Below are 19,812 nucleotides of genomic sequence, written 5' to 3' on the forward strand. Positions count from 1 at the left end.
TTTTGGGTAAGTGTACAGATTTCCTTCTAGGAGATAGAAAGGAGTGACTTACTATTGTATTGTATTACTATTGTAGGACATACCCATCTCTCAAGAACGTACAAATGGGGTCTAGCCACACAGCACAAGTGAAGCATGAGATGAAAATATGTGCACATAAATATTTTTTTTGTGACAAAATCATGTTAATGTGACCCAGATAACATGGGCCTCATGATCCTACTGTATCAGTGTCCCAAATGCTGAGATTACAGGCATGCACCACTATCTCAAGCACAAATATATATATTTTTTTTTGTGTGTTTTTAAATAATCTTTTATTTTATTTTATTTTTTTTTAATTTTAAAATACTATTCAGTTCTACATAATAGCCACAGATTCCCTTGTTCTCTCCCTTCCTGCCCCCCTCCCCTTCCCCCCAGCCCACCCCCATTCCCACCTCCTTCAGATCAAGGTCTCCCCCGAGGACTGGGATCGACCTGATAGACTCAGTCCAGGCAGGTCCAGTCCCCTCCTCCCAGATTGAGCCAAGCGTCCCTGCATAAGTCCCAGGTTTCAAACATCTAACTCATGCAGCGTGCCCAGGACCTGGTACCACTGCCTAGATGCCTCCCAAACAGATCAAGCCAATCGACTGTCTCACCTATTCAGAGGGCCTGATCCAGTTATATATTTTAAGAACAGAAAACGTATGTTATAATTGCCAATTCCATTGTTATATTATGAAGGCCTATTATATACAATATACGCTGTATGATGAATGAATAAATATGAGATGATTAGGAGAAAGAACAATGTTGCTGTTATTATGAGTGTAATAGCAGAATTAAAATATGTTTATATAGTAAAATATGTTGTTGACATATATTCATATTCTGTTAATATTCATAGGTGTATTATAATTGAGATCTAAACTATGGTTGATGCAAGTTCTCTTGGATGTTTGAAGCAAGACAGAACAGTTAGTAGAAGTTGTTAGTGAGTCTGCTCATGTTGAATTGAAAGTCAGTGTGCAGGAGTAGAAAACCTTGCTGTGCTCAAGGCTGAGGGAGCCATTCTCCAGCTGTAGCTACAAACAGCCCTCTGCACAGTTCAACTCAGGTAGATTTGCTGTTTGGATGAACTCCAGTTTTACTTCCCAATCAACTAATTTTAAAGTACAAAGTGAATTATTCACAGCCACAGACCCACGCAGCCTGCACAGCACGTTTTATTCCTGAAGGCAACAGTGTTACTTGTCTGTCTGTGTTATACCTAGAGGTGTGTACCCACACTTCTCATCCTCTTTCTTCTCTATACAGTAGGGGGAAAAAAACTTCATTTCAAAATCATGTAGCTTACAAATTCTCTATTACTTTCTATGGGAATGACCTAACTCACAGCCAGTTACAATGTAAGTCTAAGACTGCACTCTTCAGTGGGTGTTACATGCACAGGGGTAAAATTTATCTGTACCGATTCAATCCATTAGAAGAAGTTTGGAAATCTTGGAAAGGCTCATAAGATTTTGTATCCATATCAAAGGAAAAATGCATGTAATTACTTATGTTAAAAATCTGACTTTTTAATGACTTTATTTTTAATAGATTGTGAATAAAAATATAGCTATAGATTTGAGAAAAATAAGATACTTCAATTATTAATCCATGTGCAATTAGTAGAGGCATAAATTTATTTCTAGTGTAGAAATTTATTTGTGCACATATGGCTAGTGTGTAAAAAGTGTAAATCCACAATGTTTAGATAAAATTTGGCCATTAATGTATGAATGGGCTATGAAGACAGCACATAGTAGTTCAGGGATAAACTTATCAGTACTTTTTGGTTTATGAATGACAACTTGATTATTTTTTAATCTTTAATCCACCATGACTTGGGGCTTTGGAAAGCATACTAAATATTATTGAAGAAAAAGAGGAACATGTAAAATTAAAATCAAAATCTAATTATTTTATACTACAGATTTATACATATATACAAATATGTGTAAATGAATGAAATTAGAGCACACAGAAAATAATAGAATAAATTTTCTGTATTTTAGTGTGTATGTCAAAGATTAATAAGAAAAATTATTATCTATTCTTGAATCATCTACAATTGTACCTATAAAACTAGTTATGAGGAATCAGTGCTTAGGAATAATTGGCATTATAAAACAAGTTATGAGGAATCAGTGCTTAGGAATAATTGGCATTTTTTGTTTGGCCACAGGTAGGAAATAACAACAGCTCAATTAGGAATGGGTTTGATTTTAAGAGCTTCACCAAAAAGGGGAAAAGGGAGAAACAAAATATTGCAGGAATCAGTCCCTATTCACAGATTAGATTTCAGGAGGATTAATGCAGAATAATTTGGCAATCTTTACTTTATATACATAAATGTGAATAACAGTATGGCACATTAAATTTTTTTGTCTTAAATTCTGTGTTTTGTTCATGTTTTCATGGCTATATGATTGAGTTTATGACCTACTTGAAATTAATTTAAGCATAGTAGGGGTGAAAAAACAGGTTTATTTATTTTTTTGTCCTTATGATTATTGTTACTCCAGCACGTTGCAATAATCTGTCATTTCTCTACGTATCGACTTTGGTGCTTCATCCAGCTGCCAAGGACTCCATGGGGTGGGCAGAGCTTCTTCTCTTCATCTCTTGCCACTGCCATACTGCATCTGTCATTTAATGTTTACTCCAATCTTTGAAGTTAAGAAAAACTACCACAATTTTTTATTCTGTTTTAAAACACATTCTCCACATAAATATCATGTAGGGATTCTTTGATTCCATGTATCATTTCAGGTGGAATTCAATTTTAACATTGAACACTGTCAGATTTAGGGTTACTATTGCTGTGATGAAGCACTATGACCTAGCAATTAAGGGAGGGAGGGTTTACTTGGCTTACACTTCCTTATCACTGTTCATCATCAAAGTAGAGGTCAGGAGCTCAAACAGGGCAGGATCCTGGAGGCAGGAGCTGATGCAGAGGCCTGGCTTACTGGAGGGTGCTGCTTACTGGCTTGCTCACAGAACTTTCTTTCTTGCAGAATGCAGGATCACCAGCCCAGGAATAGCACTGTGGCTTGGGGCCTCCCCCATCAATCACTAATTAAGAAAGTGCCTTACAGGTTTCCATACAGCCCTGTCTGATGGAGACAGGTTCCTTTGTCTCTGATGACTCTAGCTTGTGTCAAACTGGCATAAAACTATCCAGCACAAACATAAACATGATCTAACTGTTTTTTCTTTTTTTCAGTGTGTAGCTTTTCATAGGAATACACTGGTGAAGCAAGTTGAAAGAATGTGAGTGTGAGCATGTCTCCCACATTCTGGTGTCTCACAGCATACTTTACACTAGGAATTTCAAACCACATTTCTTTCCTTTAATATCATATTGAGGCTCATTTATCATTTCTTTTCTGCCTCCTCCCTTGCTTTTTTTCTTTATTGATTTTATGAATTCCATATCTTCAGTTTCCTTGTATGAAAACTTAGAGATTTGTGGAGCCTTTAAATTTCCTATAATTTTCAGAATTAAGTTCTCTCTCTCTTTTTTTTTACAGTTTACTATGCTAATTTTTACACTATAAAATAATTACAACATGTTCCCCTTTGTTCTCCTCCCTTCAGACCTGCCCAGGTGTTCTGCCCAATTTGTTGGCCTCTTTTTTTTTTTTTTCTTCGAGACAGGGTTTCTCTGTGCAGCTTTGGTGCCTGTCCTGGAACTCACTCTGTAGCCCAGGCTGGCCTTGAACTCACAGAGATCTGCCTGGCTCTGACTCCCGAGTGCTGGGATTAAAGGCGTGTGCCACCACTGCCCGGCTTGTTGGCCTCTTTTAAATTAATTGTTGTTACAGACAAGTGTGTGTGTGTGTGTGTGTGTGTGTGTGTGTGTGTGTGTGTGTGTACTCCTAAACACAAAACACGACCTTCTCAGTTTGTTTATTACTTTTATGCTTCCAACTGACTGTTGGTTAGTGTCGAACCGAATAACCAGTTGGTTGCTTTTGCCTAAGGAAGACTTTCTCCAACTACCAGCATTCTTTAGCTGCATGCAGTTCTATGTGCAGAGTGAAGAGTGTGAGCTAACGATGATCCCTGTTTGCATGTCTATTTGTGTCTTCCTTGTTCAGATGCTTATGCAGTCATGTGAGTGAGACTTAATGAGTGTAGCCTCTGACATTCCTAGGAGATATGATTTCATAGCAAACTGATTTACAAGCTCTAACAAGCTTTCCACTGTCTCTTCTGCAATGATCTCTAAGCCTCAAGAACTGGATTACAGATATATCAACTGGGACTCGGTTCCATAACTCTGCATTTTGATGAGTTGGGTATTGGTGAAATTATAAAGGCCACTCCACATAGTTAAAAGGGAGGTTTATTAGTGACATTACTTACAAATGAAGGGATAGGTGCGTTACAGGGTCTGGGGAAGACGTAGCGCAGTCTGGCAGTGTTCTCTGGAGAACTCTGCTCGGTCTACCTTTAGCGTCCAAGGTACAGGAAACAAGAAAGGGCAGCACATCTGGGGTCTTCAGGGCCCTCTCTTGGCCCCGCCTTGTAGGCGTGACAGTTACTGAAGCTTCAATGGGGGTTGGAACTTCCCGATCAAAGCTGGAATGGCTACCCACTACAGTTGGGGTTTTCTGTAATACTGAAAAAAGATGTTCCCTTAATGGAGGCAGGTAATTACACTAATCTGTGAGCATAAGAACAAATATTAAGAATGTAATTTTGAAATATGCTGGTTTATTAAAGTAGGTGGTGAAGGTTCTTCTCTAATATGCATGACTTCACAAACCTAAGTAGCTAGCTAGATTTCCATTATCATGGAGGATTTCATTTTTTGTTTTGTGATCATTAAAACCAAAGAGAGAATTTTGGCTTACACCAAGGCATGCCTTCCAAATTGGACCTTTAGGTTTATCTTGCCATGCTGGTCATTGTTGTCCATAGTCCTCATAAATGGAGAGGGTTGTCAGTTGCTTCTCCCTTTTAGAAGCTTACATGGTACCTTAATGCACCTTGAAAGCTAGTCCTTAGGGAGAAGCTTTCAATTATGTTCCAACTCAGGGGCCTTTTGACTCTGTGATAAAAGTGCACAATATGCTCAAAAATAGGGACTTGCCTTCTTCTTCTAGGGGCTGGGGCAATTTTGAGTAATGCCAATATATGATACTGTTTTGGGACTCTCTTGGACAACTCTGAACAATGACTCAGAAGAGAGCTCCTTCTGTCTGGTGTTGGGGATTTTGTTAAATGGTCTTTGGTTCCTCAAAGGATCATGGTCATCCTAAATACAAAAATGTGTTTTAAATTATATATATATATATATATATATATATATATATATATATATGTGTGTGTGTGTGTGTGTGCATATATATATATATATATATATATACACACGCATATATATTTATGTGTATTATAGGTATAATACATGACTTTTTCAGACATCTTTTTTTTTCTTTTTAACTCTACATTTTTGTTTATCTTCATCCTCTCTCATTGGACGGCCATCGTTGTTTCTCTTTTCCCTCTTTAGAACACTTATACTCTGCTGCTCTGGAATTGTTGCCCTTCCTCCGTCCTCTGTAACGGTCCTCTGTTACTTTCCTAGTCTCAGCAATTACTCCAATACTTTATTCACAACTGAAGATTTGGAGTTAGGAGACTCACATCAGAAGAGCTAGGAGTGGTAGATGAGAAAGAACATGGGATGTTTGTCTTTCTGATACTGGGTTACCTCATTCAATGGAGTATTTTCTACTTTCATCCATTTACCTGTGAATTTCATTATTCTATTTTTCTTAATGTCTAGGTAGTATCTCAGAGTGTGAATTTACCATGTTTTCATTATGTATTTGCCGGTTAAAGAGCACAGGTTTATTCTCTTTCTTCGATGTTGTGTGAGACTGGCAGGGTTCTTTATCATCCTAATGGGGCTCCTTAAATTTTTCTTTTAATAAGTTATCTTTAAGCTTAATTATCAACTTTATTGGACTGAGAAGCATCTACATTATGAAGTACACCACTGTGTCCTTCCACTACTGTTCACTGTCCCATGTCTTCCAGTTCTTGGTTTCTTTCTTTTAATTTTTGCCTTACCCTTCTGTTTTGTGGACTTTGTCAGAATCTCTGGAAAGTGGGGTAAATAAAGTACATAGAGATTGTAGTGTGTTGGCCAACTTTGGTCCCCTGACCAGGCACACAAGAAAGCAACACTCAGTGAGGATGCATTTATTTTAGCTTATGATGTCAAAGATCTCATTCCACAGCCAGCTGGCTCCATTGCTTTTGAAACTTCATTAATTCAGAAGCAAAAGTCAGAAAAGCATGTTAGATGACAATTTGCCACCACAGTGCAGACAGAAAGCAAGGAGAAATAAAGGCAGCAGGGCAAGTTATAATCATAAAGGACAAACCCACCTGACCCCTTCATCCATTCATATTCAACTTCTTAATAACCACGGCAAATTCATCAACTGATTAGCTCATTGATGAGTTATTGTCCCAATCTCCAGTCCAATCACTTCTCAACAGTGTTGATAGCTGGGGAAGAGTTTTTAATGCACAAATCTATGGAACACAGCATCTCATAATATATAGAAAGTTGTCTAGTCTATTGATATCTAGTGAAATTTCCAACTTGGAAAACTAACTCACTACTTGTGGTCTTGACTCATGAGGAAGAATATTTTCTTTCTTTCTCTTTTTCTCTCTCTCTCTCTCTCTTTCTTTTTCATTTTTTTGAGACACGGTTTCTCTGTAAAGTTTTGATGCCTATTCTGGATCTTGCTCTATAGAACAGGCTGGCTTCAAAATCACAGAGATCCACCTGGCTCTGCCTCACAAGTGCTGGGATTAAAGGCATGCATCACCGCTACCTGGCTGAATATTTTCATAAATAATTTCTAATCTTTCTGTTTTACCCATATTAAATAAATAAAACATGTATCTAACAAAAAGTAATAGAGAAATCAAATTTAGTTTATGTAATATAAAATGTATCTAATTATTCTGCTTTTGTATTATGAGATAAAAAGTATGTAAGAGGCAATAACTTTAAAATAAGCAATGTTGGAAGAATAAATTGTTTATATTTAATTTCATCAATCTTTGCATGTAATAAGATAATGTTAATGGAGTTTTTATACGAAAGCAATAAAATGTACTGGTTTTATGAGACTCTAGCTAATTAGTGACTTCCAAAGTATTTTCAAAGTTTAGTTGTTTTGTATTAATTTACTTTGTATAGTTGCTAAATGACAATTCTGTAATCAACTACACATGCTTTGAAGTTTCAGCATGGTAATTTAGAATCTGTAAGAACTTTGACACCTGCCAGAATCACTTTTATTCTCCTTTATACAATTGCACACAAAGTATGCACCACATAAATCTATGATGAATATGAAATAATTTATTTAAATATGATATAGACTGAATATTCTTATTTTACTTTCTAGTCCCATTAGTTGAAAAACTTTAGGCCCTTGAGAATGACTGCAAAGAAAATTATTTCTCCTAAAATTATTTAGTTAATGACTTTGAAATGTCATTATATAAGTATAACATTATGTCTTCAATATATTTTCATTCATATATTTGCTATTACATTTGTCCTACATAATTTTTTCATACCCTGTTTAGGCACATAAAATCTTGTCAATTAATATTCACATACAATTACATAGGTTCTTAAACCATAGTTATTTTTGCAAGTGATAATATTTTTTAGAGATTATAATATGTAAGGCAAATAGCCAAATGGTCTTATTAATAAAAAAAAACCCCAGAGCCAGATATTGTAGTAAAAACTGAGAGATCAGGGAAACAGAAAGAAGCCAGCCACATTTTTACCCTAGGAAATCCTCAGCCAAAGAGAGACCCACTTCCTGTATACCCATGCCTATATGCCTTTCTGTTCCTGCCATCTTACTTCCTCTTTCTGCACAGCTAGGTCACTTTCTGTCTGTCTGTCCAGACCTACAGACCTCCATGGTTAGTACTGGGATTAAAGGCTCGACTCTGTTCCCAGTGTGGCCTTGAACTCACAGAGATCTGGATGGATCTCTGCCTCATGAATGCTAAGGTTAAAGGCATGTGTTACCATTGCCTGACCTCTATGTTTCATATAGTCGTTGGCTTTGTCCTCTGATCTTCAGATAAGCTTTATTGGGGTGCACAAATAAAATATCACCATAATAATATTATTACAATATTTCACTTTTCCCTTCCCCCCACTCAAACCCTCTAGCATACCCCTCCCAACTCTTCTTCAAATTCATGTCCTCTTTTTGCACAATATAACCTGATTTGTTTTTATATATAATGTAATATTGAAAATATATAACTTATTATTTTACTTTATCTTATTTGATATTGGATGATCCTGGACTTAAACACCTTAATCACATTTTTCCTTTTGATTACATAAAATCTAACTTCTTATATTTGTGCATTGTCTGTAGATATGTTTGGATATTGAGTATGTTTGTCACCCTTGGGCATTATGTGATGCAAAAAAAATTAGTCCAAAAAGAAAAATGTGGTGCAAATATTATGGACAGGAACCATTAGTAAAGTTCAAAATATCTCCTAGTAACTTTATTAAAAATATGAATGAAAATAAATTCTGAACAAAACACCTCCATACCAGAACAAATATTAGGCAAAGTAAGTGGCATAAAATGTGGTGGATCTATTTTTGCTTTTTTAAATTGGCTATACCAATTTACACTCCCATCAACAGTGAACAAAGTTAACCTTTCACTGTATCCATGCCAGCATTTATCAAAATCATTATTTGTTTTAAACCATAGTTATTCTTGCTTGGGAAAGATAATTTCTTAAAGTATTTTAATATGGTATTTCATTGTGGTCTAAGGATGCTGAACATTAAATATATATGTATATATATTATGTATATTATATATATACATATGTATATATACATTGGCTACCCATATTTCATCTTTTAAGAAATCTCTGTTATCATTATGCTTGATTTTAAATTGGGTTGTTTATTTTATTAATGTTTAGGTTTTTTTATTTCTTTACATATTCTACATAGGAACTCACTTTCACATGTACAGCCTCTAAAGACTTTTTCCCATTATGTATGCTGCCTCTTCTCTCAGATAATGTTGTCTTTTACTATATTTCACATTCATGAGGTCTCATTTATAAATTGTATTTAATGTCTGCACTATTGGGGTCCTTCTCAGAAAGTTCTTCTCTGTGCCAATAACTTCAAATGTTACCTGTACTTTCTCCTTTCTCAGATTCAGGGTATCAAGTCTCATGTAGATGTCCCTGATTTATTTGGAGTTGACTTTGTACAGGTGAAAAATAAGGATCTGGTTTCATTCTTCTATTTCCGGAAATTCTAGCTTAGCAGCATCATTTGTTGGAGATGCTTTCTCCAATATGTATTCTTTTTTTATATTTGTGTCAAAAACAAGGTGGCTGTAGGTGTGGGGGCTTATATGTGGGTCCTCAGTTCTATTCCATTGATGTAAAAATTTGATTTCATGAAAGTACAATGATATTCTATTATTATATTTCTGCAATGCATCTGAAAACTGGGGTGGTGATAATTTCAGCCATGTTTTTTATTGTAGAGGATTATTTTGTCTATTCAGGATCTTTGTTTTCTCTTGTTAAATTTCACCTTTTTTTCAATTATTATGAACAGGTGAATTAGAATTTTAGTATGAAAAAATGTGAGACATTTCTCTTCCTTTAAAAAACAGAATATGTTGAGGTGCCACAAAATTTATCACATTTTCCATTTTAAGAATATATGAAGTATTTCTTTAAAGAAAAGGTATCATGAAGTTGATATATATATTTTAGATATAGGCAAAATAGATACAGGGTATATAAATAGGAAGGGAATTCATCACTAGGTAATGATGAAATAAATGTATCTGTGTTCAGAGTTAGGCAGGGAGCTTTGCCCAGTTGAACTTATACTTAGTATTCTGCAAGTAAGAATTTACTATGAATACTCTCTTAGACTCTTAGCTACAGTAGGGTGGCATTAACAAGTAATGTAGGTGATGAAGACCAAATTAACATGCTAGACAGTTTTATTAAATTGGTTCGTGTTTGTCTTCAATATTTTCACTAGAAAGAAACTCATCTGTTTAGTTATTTCAGCTAATACATCGGTATAATTAGGACTGAGCTTTAACAAGTACACTAATGCCCAGTGCTTTGAGTTTAATTTGACCAATTAAGTCTTTAGTTAAATAAACTGCTGTCATTTAGTTAAAAGACACATTAAGCTGGGAGACTAATAAAGCAGGCCAAGTGTCATGACAAACGACTGCTTTTGTTGCATTGCAAATTTGAAAACTTTCCATATCTGCATAGTAAAGATAGAAAAGCAGTTAATAGATCTTATTCATAGTTTGGAAATAAATGGCAAGATACTGTTACAGAAATTTCTATTTTGTTTTACTCAACTAAATGTAGATATTTTAACATAAGAATTACTCTCTACGAAATGACTATGTGTCATTAAGGTACTAGGAAATGAGGAATAATTGGTTCATTATTTATGTTTACTAGCTTTCATAAATACCAACTAAGTTTAAAGAATCCTTGGTTTTTGTTCAAATGGATTTGTTAATTGACTTTAAATTAACATATCGAGTTGTTTAAAAATTTGTTCAGTTGATTCCTTATAAATCAAAAAGCACAGGGACAAATAGCCAAACTAGTGGAAACACATGAACTATGAATCAATAGCTACGGAGCCCCCATGCAACTGGACCAGGCCCTCTGGATAAGTGAGACAGTTGATTAGCTTGAACTGTTTGGGAGGCCCCCAGGCAGTGGGACCGGGACCTGTCCTTAGTGCATGAACTGGCTTCTTAGAACCTAGGGCCTTTGCTGAGACACTTTTCTCAGCCTTGGGGTAGGGAAGAGGGGACTGGACCTGCCTTAACTGAATCTACCAGGCTGAGCTGAATCCCCAGGGGAGACTTTGCCTTGGAAAAAGTGGGAATGGGGGGTGGATTGGGGGGGGAGGCTGGGAGGTGGGAATCCATGGCTGATATGTAAAATTAAATTAATTATAAAATAAAATAATAATTAAAAAATAAAAATTAAAATAAAAATCACAGCTGCCCCAGTTGCTGGCCAGCAGGGAAGACTCCTGTGGGCAGGCTTCCCCACCAAGACTCCCCATCTGACCTTGCAGTCTCCAAGACCCACTCCCTACCCTGAAACCCATCCATTGCCCTGCGACCTCATTGGCTTACTGAGATAGAGCTCTGATTGAACCAAGAGGTGAGTGACTCTTCTCTTACCCAGAGAGTCCTGCCTCTAGGACCTCAGCTCTAAGAAACAACCTGTGATCCACCCCCACTCCATACATCCCTGCTCCAGTTGCAGGGCCAGCAGGGAACTCCTACAGACATGCTTCCCCACCAACATCCCCCATTCCAACCTGCAATTTACAAGACCTACACCCTATCCCAAACCTACCCATCTCCCTGAGACACAGAATCAGCCAGCTCTAATTGGACCCAGAGATGAGTAAACTTTCTACCACCCAGAGAGTTCTAACTCTAGTACCTAGTCCCTGAGGCACAACCCATGCCCCTGTGGGGGGATCCATAACAGCTTGACCACATAGCTGTCATGACGGGCTCAGAAGCCCAGACAATCCTGGATCCAGGAAAAAAAAAAAACCATAAGATGACCCTTCCCAGGAAGGCCTGTGTGTAAGGGGAAATACCTGACATACCAAACATTCACTATACCCCTAGACAAATGTCAACCAATCAGTATCCTGAACATTGGAAATACCCTCACCCTAACCTCTGTTATGATAAAAACAAACTCCACCATGCCTGAGCTCTCTGCTCTCTGTTCAACCTGCTGCATCAGAAAGAGAGTCCAAGCTCTGAGCTTGAAAGATAAAGGCTCTTTGCTTTTACATAAGTGATTATGTCTCCATGGTGGTCTTTTGGAGGTCCCTGCAATCTAGGCATAACACCCCCTAACCCTCAGTTGCTGCTGCCCCAGTTGCAGGCCACCAGGGAAGACTCCTGTGGGCATGCTTCCCCACCAATACTCATGCCCCATTCGATCATGCAACCTACAAGATCCAGTTTTAACCCAAACCTACCCAGCCTCCCTTGACCTTAGCAGCTTCCTGAGACAGAGAATCTGCCAGCTCTGACTGGACCAAGAGTGAAGACTGGACCATGAGTGGCTCCCACAGACACAGACACCTCTTGAACTTATTAGAGAAAGAGATGGGTAGATGCCAGTGCAGAAATACATACAAGAACATACAGAGCAATATGGCACCGCCAGAGCCTAGCCCTCCTACAACAGCAAGACCTGAACATCACAATGTAGAAGAAACAGAAGAAAGCAACCTTTGAAATAACTTTATGAAGATGATCGAGTTCTTTCAAGAAGAAATAAAAAATTCACTTAAAGAAATTGTGGAAAAGTCAAACAAAAAATTAGAAGAAATCAATAAACCACTTAAAGAAAGTGAGGAAAACCAAGAAAAAGCAATTAATCAGGTAAAGGGAATAGTTCAGGACCTGAAAATTTAAAAAGAAACCATGAAGAAGACATTAAACAATGGAATTTTGGGAACAGAAAATTTGAGTAAATAAACAGGAACTATAGATGCAAGCATAACCAACAGAATACAAGAGATGGAAAAGAGAATCTCTGGCATGGAGTATACAATAGAAGAAATAGATTCATCAGTCAAAGAAAACATAAAGCCAAAAAAGTCGTAACACAAAATGTCCAGGAAATCTGGGACACAATGAAAAGGCCAACCCTAAGAATAATAGGGATAGAAGAAGAATACCAACTCAAAGGCACAGAAAATATATTCAACAAAATCATAGAAGAAAACTTTCCCAACTTAAAGAAGGAAATACCTATAAAGATACAAGAAGCTTATATAACACCAAATAGACCACATCCCCAAAAAGTCTTCTTGCTACATAATAATCAAACTATTAACATACAGAATAAAGGAAGAGTATTAAGAGCAGCAAAGGAAAAAGGCCAAGTGACTGATAAAGGAGGATCCATCAGAATAACACCGGATTTCTCAATGGAGACTCTGAAAGCCAGAAGGTCCTGGACAGATGTAATGCAGATACTAAGAGACCATGGATGCCAGCCTAGACTAATATACCCAGCAAAACCTTCAATCACCATAGACAGAGTGCACAAGGTATTCCAAGACAAAACCATATTTAAACAATACCTATCCACAAACCCAGCCCTACAGAAAGCACTAGAAGGAAAACTCCAACCTAAGGTAGTTAGATGCACCCATAAAAGAAGAAATAGCTAACCCCACAGCAGAAAATCACAAAGAATTGAAATAAATACATACTACCACCAAAAGATAACAGGAATTAACAATCATTGGTCATTAATATCACTTACTATCAATAGACTCAATTCACCTCTAATGAGAGAGTGAGTCTCCATTGAGACATCAGGTGTTATTCTGATGGGTCCTCCTTTTAAAGTCACTTGGCCCTTTTCCTTTACTGCTCTTAATATGTAACAGTGTAACAGAATGGATACAAAAACAAGATCCATCCTTCTGCTGCATACAAGAAACACACCTCAACTTCAAAGATTGACACTACCTCAGAGTAAAAAGCTGGGAAAAGACTTTCCAATCAAATGGACTTAAGAAGCAAGCTGGTGTAGTAATTATAATATCTAACAAAAATAGATTTCAAACTAACATCAATCAAAAGAGATCAGGAAGGACATTACATATTCATCACAGAAAAAAATCCATGAAGATGAGGTCTCAATTCTGAACATTTATGCCCCCAATACAAGAGTACCCACATACGTTAAAGAAACATTACCAAAGCTTAAATTACACATCAAGCCCCACACACAACTAGTGGGAGACTTCCACACCCCACTATGAATAATGAACATGTCTGCCAGACAGAAACGTAACAGAGAAATAAGGGACCTAACAGATGTTATGATTCAAATGGACTAAATAAACATCTACAGAACATTCCACCTTAAAACAAAAGAATATGCCTTCTTCTCAGCACCCTGTGGAACCTTCTGTAAAATTGAACACATACTTAGTAACAAACAAATCTCATCATATACAAAAAAAAATGTAATAACCTCCTGTATTTTGTCAGACCACCGTGGCTTAAAGTTAGATTTCAACACAACAACAACAACAATTACAGAAAGCATACAATCTTATGAAAACTGAATAATGCTCAACTGAATCACCAACAGGTCAAGGAAGAAATAAAGAGATTAAAGACTTCCTAGAATTCAATGAAAATGAATGTACAACATAACCAAATTTATGGGACACTATGAAAGCAGCATTAAGAGGAAAGTTCACAGCACTAAATGCCCACATAAAGAAGGAGAAATCTCACACTAGTGAAATAACACCTCACCTGGAAGCTCTAGAACAAGAACAAGCAAAGTCACCCAGGAGGAATAGATGCCAGGAAATAATCAAATTGAGGACTGAAATCAGTAAAATAATACAAAGAGGACAGTACAAAAAATCAATGAAACAAAGAGTTTCTTCTTTAAAGAGGGGCTTGGACCTGCCTCAACTGAATGTACCAGGTTCTGCTGATGCCCCATTGGAGGCCTTACCTTGTCTGAGGAGAGAATGACGGGTGGGAGGAGGGAAGAGAGGGGTATATGTGGTTGGAATGTAAAGTGAATAAAATAATTTATTAATTTAAATCAAAAAATCAAAAAAATCACAATAAGATCTACATATTAAGTACCTTTTCACAATAATATTTATATGACATGAAATATTAAATTCTAGTTTAAAAAGGCATAGAATCAATTGTGAGCCAATAACTCCATGAGTTTTTGGATCATCACCCCATATTTCCTTCTCCTATGATATGGAACATTTCATTTAAAAAATATGTGTACATTTTAAAAAAATTCACACATAGTCAGATGTACAAAGATTAAACGAACATGTATATCTTTAAAGAAATCATCCCGGTGTCCAACAGTTAGATGTGAAAGCACCCCGGGGTCGCTAAGCAAAGGAACAGGTGAACAGTAGCTCACGTGGCCTCTGAACAGCAGGCCCGTCATTGGTGGTAATGCCAACAGTACAGCTCCTGTGAAAAACAGTGTAGAAATCCCCCTAAAGGTTAAAAATAAAACTGCCCGATGATACTCCAGTCACCCATTCTGAATATTCATGAAATGGAAGGGACACTAGGAGCCCCCAAAGGTGTTGACAATACTTTTGTCATTGGAGCAAGATTCACAATAAGCAACATGTACAACCAACCTAATGTCCATCAGCACGGAAGAGTAGAGAAGGGAAGTGTCATTTATACAGGCAAGGGTTCACTATCTGATCCTATAAATGAAGAGATTTCTGCAATGTACAGCCACTTGAATGAACCTTATGAATATTACAATAAATATGTCAATTATAGGAGGCCCAATACTACACACACACACACACACACACACACAGACATATATATATATATATACATACCTTGGACACATATATATGTTTATGCATATATATGTATGCACACACATATATAATATATATATAAATGAGTATACGGTAGTCAGATATTTTGATTATTAAGAAAATTTTTATTCATTTTACATACCAATCAAAGATCCCCCTCTTGCCTCCTCCCACCCCTGTCTAGCCTCCCCTCCCAACCCACCCCCCATTGCCTCCTACAGGAAGGCAAGGGCTCCCATAGGGAGGTACATTTAGTAGAGGCAGGTATTTTGAATTAAACAGTAGAATGGTGACTTCCTGGATCTATGAAGGAAGAAATAACATGAAATTTCATTCAAGGAATGTTCTTAACTGTAAATATTAGTCATAAAATATGGTTTACAGTTTTGAAATTTGTTGAGGATAGTTTTTCTTTGCTGTGTATGTGTTTTCATGCAGTGCGGGGTGGGGGGGGGAGTGCATGTTCACGTGGATGCACTTGAGTGTGCTGGCAAAGGTGAATTAAAGTGTCTCCTCTACCTCTCTCATCCTTGTTTGTTTGACAGGTTCTTCCATTAGTGTGGGTCCTTGGATTGAACTCAAGTCCTAATGCTTTAACCGCAAACACCGTGCCAGGTGAAACATCTTCTCCCTCTTTGGGATAAAATCTCACCCCTTGGAAGAGTGGGAGGAAGAATTTCAGGAGCCAGCAGGGTCGAGGACACCATGAGAACACAGTCCACAGAATCAACTAGGCTTGGCTCATAGGGACTCACAGAGACTGAAGTGGCACTCATGCCTGTGTGGCTCTTCACTAGGTCCTCTGCATATATGTTATATTGTATAGCTTGTTCTTCTTGTGGGACTCCTAACAGTGGGAGTGGGGCTGACTCTGACCCTTTTGCCGGCTCTTGGGACCCATTTCCTCCTAATGGGTTGCCTCTTCCAGCATTAATATCAGGGATTCTGCCTAATGGAAAAGTTAAACAATTTCTAAGATCAAAAATTGATTGTTATTCATTATAATAAGCCAACTATTCAGAAATCTTTAGATGAAGTATCATTGTTGTAATAAATTTTAATCAAAATTTTGTCATATTATAAATATTTGACATTGTTTGAATTTTTCAGAGTGATTTTTCACAAATACAAATAGAGGAATAATGTAACTATATTTTTAACTGATGCAAACTTTATGGAAAATCAGAATATTCTCCAAACTTAGTAATTTTCAATGATGATTTAGAATAAGGTAATATACCCATTTTGGTGTGTAGGAATGTCAAACTGATTAAGGTCTTAAATATTTATGAAAACTACATTTAAGCTTTATTTATAGGTAAATAATCACTATTTTATTTCTAGTTACAATGTGTCTTAAAATAAAAATAAAATGAATCAAAAAGTAGCTTTTAGTCAACAAAACATGATAGGTATATGAGGAAGTATATAGTATGTTATCTTCACGCAGAGAAATCTGTGATTATATTCACTGATTTATATCCATTATATCCATGAAACAGTGGAAGCATTTCTATATATTATCATAAGTTATAATGTATTCTTAATTTCTCCCAAACATAGCTTGTCTGAAATAAGTTGTTTATGATGAAATCATTCATGAAAGGCTAATTGATATGTTTCCCTGTAAGACAATCACACAAAAAAAGTGTTTTAAATTATGATGTAGCAATAGCATAGTGAAATCATGTCTACATATATACTACTAGAATCTCTCATATACTCCATGAAGAAGAGAGCATAGCACTGTAGATCGCAAAGGTGTATATGAAAGAAAATTAGTAAAACCAGGAATGCATATATAGCCCTGCATTGTACGGTAATATATAATAGAATTCATTAATTCATTAGATTTTAGATATCAACAGAGATAAAGAATGAAATATGCAACAATGTTAGGAGTATTAAGTAAAATTGTGTATGCTGTTTTTAGAGTGTATATTTGTAAGTCAATTTGCACACTGTAAACTGGATACACATACACACACACAGAGAGAGAGAGAGAGAGAGAGAGAGAGAGAGAGAGAGAGAGAGAGAGAGAGAGAGAGAGAGAGAGAGCTTTCATGACAAAAATTCTTGGATCATTTCCCTCATAGTTTGTAATATGAATCAGAAATTTGGAAGATTTGGTTCAGTTTATTCTTCCTTGTGTAAACTTCATCTTCAAACAAAATAAATGTTATCTTAATGCTACCACAAACTAATAAAATATAAAACATGTTAAAGTTCAAATTTAATTTATGTTGCTTCATGACAAATAATCCAACATGTGAAAAACATCTCTATATTTTATGAGTGCATTACATTTACTCATTTTCCACTTACCAAATAAAAACATGTTTAAGTGCATGCACAATATAATTAAATAGAATGCATTAGGAAACAATGGGAAACTAAATTATCTAATTGTTACCTAAATGGATTATGAACATGAAAGTGGTCTAAGCACAGTCTCTCAATCAAGTTAAATGATGTTGAAATATATTTTTAAATACAGAGTTTAATTCAGTATATACTGCTTTGTAAAATCAAGTGTCTTTTTCATCGGGAATGTTGTACATCTTCATAGAAGCCAAATAAAATATGAAATCATACGTACTTCACAAACGAGGGCAAAATTATATGAACTTTAACAATGTAGTATTTGGGGGAAAAAGGGTTGATCTGTTTTCTATTTGATTTGTATTTCTAGATGATTAAGTAACAAAATAACATTTATATGAATCAAAATTAGACCTAAATATATTCTAATTTCACAGCAGTTAGTATGAACATACATTACAGAAGATAATCCCTGGGCTAAGCACAAGTTTCTAATTTTGATTATTGTCTAAATGTTACTATGGTCAAGTGAAAAATGGATTTAGTCTCAAGCATTATAAAAAATGACAATTTTTGACAAAAGTGATTTTAAATGGAAACAGTATTGCCTCCCACAGAATCCTATCCCTGACCAAGAAAAGCTCCAGTGGCCAGAGATACTGTGAGAATAGTGACTAGGGAAGGAATTTACTGATTCCATATAATTTGTAAGAATAGAATAAGAAAACTACAGGGTGGGGAACACAGGGACAGAACCATTACTGTGAAGCAGTGCAATGGGGTAGAGAAGGAGAATAAAACAAAACAGTTTACAGTCCATAGCAAGGTAGATTATCACTCTCTGAGAAGTGAGAAATAGCAGAACAATGCATCATGAAGGAAGACCTACCAATGAGAAAGATGGAGCATTTAAAGCAGGATGTATAGTACCATGACTGCTTTATTTGCAATGTGATCAGATGGCAGGAGAAAAGACTAAATTTTGAGGGTACCAATGTATTGTATTGTTAAGCAAATTCAAACCACAACCAAACAACAACAATAATAAAATCAAAATAAAAAAGAAAAAGAAATTAAGTTAAGCCTCCCGGTCTATACCAGGCTTATAATATAGGCTACTTGGTAGTTCAAGGTAGCTTGGTTTCAAATAAAAATGTAGAGCAATGATTTGAAGTATAGCTCAATGGTAAGTCATAATGTTCATAAGTTAATTGTTCATGTTAATTTCTGTTCCCCAGTGAGGGGGGAATGGGAGAGACAAAAATCTCAATGAGTATCACAATTCAGATGATGGAGATATTACAGGTGAGAAAATACCAAATAGATAGACATGATTTAAAATATAGCTTATAATTGTGACAATGACTTAGGTGTTGTTTGAATGAAATGCATCCAGAGTAAATTCTACTTGTTTTATGATTTCCAATGAATATCTATCAAATGAACGGTAACGTTGAATATATTAATATGGAGTAAAGATGTTATGTAGACATTTATAACAATGTATTTGGTTATAAACAAGGTTTGTTTTATGGCAGGAAGTTCGGTCATTTTGCTGGGGGTAGTTTGTTTAACATAAGAGAAAGGAAAATTTGAGAGATTTTAATCTGGAGAGATGATTTGCTAGGATGAAATATTAATATTAAAAGGAGGTGTGAGTGCTTAGGATGATTAAAATGCTTAAGGAATTAATTGTAATTAGGCTCAGTAATTATAGATGCAAGAAAACATGTTCCAAGCCTGCTAGCATTGATAGAAAAATGTAAAATAATAGTCATTGTGTTGACATATGGAAATGAGATGCATGTGCATGGAAGTCACACATTACTGTAGAAAACCAGGAGTGTTTCAGTCATTGGAGAACTCTGGATCTTCTAAAGGGAAACAGTTCAATGAGGGAGAGGGACAAGGGGAGCTGTTACTACCGGTGGTCATTATGACAACATGGA

The 19,812-nt window shown here is 36.1% G+C and overlaps 1 long non-coding RNA gene across 1 annotated transcript in view; it reads left to right on the top strand.

The window, feature by feature from the left end:
* The first annotated feature begins 4,576 nt into the window (after nt 1-4,576).
* Nucleotides 4,577-19,812, top strand: part of LOC143268238 (uncharacterized) — a 37,105-nt gene continuing 21,869 nt past the window's right edge. The window contains exon 1 of the long non-coding RNA XR_013043924.1: nt 4,577-4,691. This is a non-coding gene — a long non-coding RNA (uncharacterized LOC143268238). The remainder of the gene's footprint in view (nt 4,692-19,812) is intronic.

The sequence above is a fragment of the Peromyscus maniculatus genome, chromosome 13, assembly GCF_049852395.1.
Source record: "Peromyscus maniculatus bairdii isolate BWxNUB_F1_BW_parent chromosome 13, HU_Pman_BW_mat_3.1, whole genome shotgun sequence".
Lineage (NCBI taxonomy): Eukaryota > Metazoa > Chordata > Mammalia > Rodentia > Cricetidae > Peromyscus > Peromyscus maniculatus.